Source organism: Pteropus vampyrus, unplaced genomic scaffold, assembly GCF_000151845.1.
Source record: "Pteropus vampyrus isolate Shadow unplaced genomic scaffold, Pvam_2.0 Scaffold71, whole genome shotgun sequence".
In the NCBI taxonomy this organism is placed as follows: Eukaryota; Metazoa; Chordata; class Mammalia; order Chiroptera; family Pteropodidae; genus Pteropus; species Pteropus vampyrus.
Genome location: NW_011888852.1, coordinates 3222518 through 3225064, shown reverse-complemented (window position 1 = coordinate 3225064; position 2547 = coordinate 3222518). Strand labels below are relative to the sequence as shown.

Sequence of the window (2547 nt, the reverse complement as noted above, 5' to 3'; positions counted from 1 at the left end):
ACAAAAATAAATAAACAAACGAATGGGACTACCAAAAAGTATTTACACAGCAAAAGAAACCATCAACAAAATGAAAAGACAACCTACTGAACGGGAGAAGGGATTCGCCAATGATACATCTGATAAGGGGTTATCTAAAAGTTATAAAAAACTCATACAACACCAAAAAAACAAACAATACAATTATAAAATGAATGGACATCTCAGCAAAGAGGACACACTGGATGGGCAATAGGCATATGAAAAGATGCTCAACATCACTATCATCAAAGAAATGCAATGAAAACCACAATGAGATATCACCTCACACCTGTCAAAATGACTATGATCAATAAATCAACAAACAACAAATCATATGATCATATGCTGGCAAAGATGTGGAGAAAAAAGGGACCCTTTGTGCACTGTTGGTGGTACTGCAAAGGGGTGCAACCACTGTAGAAAACAATATGGAGGTTTCTCAAAAAATTAAACATAGAATTACATTATGACCCAGCAATTCTACTTCTGGGCACTTATCCAAATAAACCTAAAACACTAATTTGAAAAGATCTATGAACCCCTATGTTCACTGCAGCATTATTTACAATAGCCGAGATATGAAAGCAATGTAAGTGCCCACTAATGGACGTATGGATGAAGATGTGATACATATATACAAAGGAATATTACTCATTAAATAAAAAGAATGAAATCTTTCCATTTGTGACAACATGGATGGACCTAAAGGCTACTATACTAAGTGAAATAGGTCAGAGAAAAACAAATACTATATGATCTCACTTATATGTGGAACCTAAAGAACAAAATAAACCAAACAGAAACAGACTCATAGATGCAGAAAACAAAATGATGGTTGCCAGACGGGAGGGGGGCTGTGGGACTGGGTGAAAAAAGTGAAGAGATTAAGAAGTATAAATTGGTAGGTAAAAAATAGTCACGAGGATGTGAAGTACAGCATAGGAAATACATTCAATAATATTATAATAACTATGTATGGTGCCAGGTGCGTACTACACTTACCAGGTATCACTTTGTAAACTAACAAAGTAACACTGAATGTCAACTGTAACTGAAAAATAAAATTTTGTCTATAGCCATGCCACCCTGAACAAGCCTGATCCCGTCTGATCTCGGAAGCTAAGCAGGGTAGGGCCTGGTTACTACTTGGATGGGAGACCACCTAGGAAGACTAGGTGCTATAGGCATAAAAAATAAAAAATAAGAGATTGTAAGCTGACGAGGTCCTTGCAATCTGCGAGGTCAACCAAGGGTTGCCTTGCCTAAAAAAATTAAAAAATTAAAAAAAAATTTTTAAAAAGAAATGGGATGAATAAAATGGACACTGACAGGGTTAAAACAGAGGTTTTAATACAGTATCCAAAAGTTGGGTAGGAAAAAGAACCCCCACCCTGTTCACCAACATTAAAGGGCCCCAAACAAATCTACTGTTTACCTCAGTTTGAAAAAAATTTTAAAGCCCAAAGGCAGAGATTACAATGAGAAACCTGACCAGAAATACCATGAGAAAGTTATTAGAGTAATCAAAATAAATGCTGACAAAAGGACAGGGTCCCTTGCCTCAGTCTCTCACTGGGGACCTAAAGCCTTTTGCATCATAGTAAATATATTAAGTGGGTAAAAAAGAGAAGTTTCTAGGACTTTATAATAGGCGTTCCATGAACTGTGGTACCAAAACCTATGGTGAAGCCCTGACTTGAGCTATAATTAGACTAAAAGAAGGAAAATATATTGGATAGCATATATAAAAGTTAGAATGTTTAAGCAGGTATTATGTAAAGAAGTTATATCAACTTTACCCAAATATTTATGAGAATGGATATTATGTCTGGCTGACGAACACTAACCCCTACCTAGTATTATAAAACCAAGTTCTATTAGAAGCTACAATTAGGAATGTAAGAATTGACAGAATTAAGGTAAAGGTTTATAGGAGAATTGGGTGTATCTGAACAGGCTTTATGTGAAGTGCTCCAGTCTCTTTCACCTGACTGTATTATGGGGAAGGGCACTGCATCTAACTGGGAAACATTCCTCCTACCTAGTATGGTAAAATAGAAGGCATATAAATCCACCCTCCAAATAATAACTGCACATGCTAAATAGGAACCAGTAAGATTGCCTAAACCCGCACATACAGAATAGAAGCTGGAGTGCTGGCAGGGGCAGATTCCCTGTGTGCCACCCTATGTGGAGCGGAGACTAGGGCTTGTAAGGTTTATGGCAAAAGGCCGAGGGTTTGCCTCCCAGCAAAGACTACTAGAACTCTGGACTAGAGAATTTACACCTCAGGGACATTTACTACCTTGCTATTGGACATTATTAATTGAAGCTACCACTCTGACTACAGGACATGAGATGATATTAAAACCTGAAACAGCCATACTATCTAGGATGATGTCAGAAAAACACTCTAATAAGGGTGGTAGTGCCCAGAAGAGGAATATAATAAAATGATACGATTTACAAAGGATTGTGCTGCATGGAGAATGCAAGGAGATTCTAAGGTGCAGGCAGCCTCTCTTC

The 2547-nt window shown here is 37.4% G+C and overlaps 1 pseudogene; it reads left to right on the top strand.

The window, feature by feature from the left end:
• The first annotated feature begins 1089 nt into the window (after nt 1–1089).
• LOC111740994 lies at nt 1090–1208 on the top strand (annotated as a pseudogene).
• The last annotated feature ends 1339 nt before the right edge of the window (nt 1209–2547 follow it).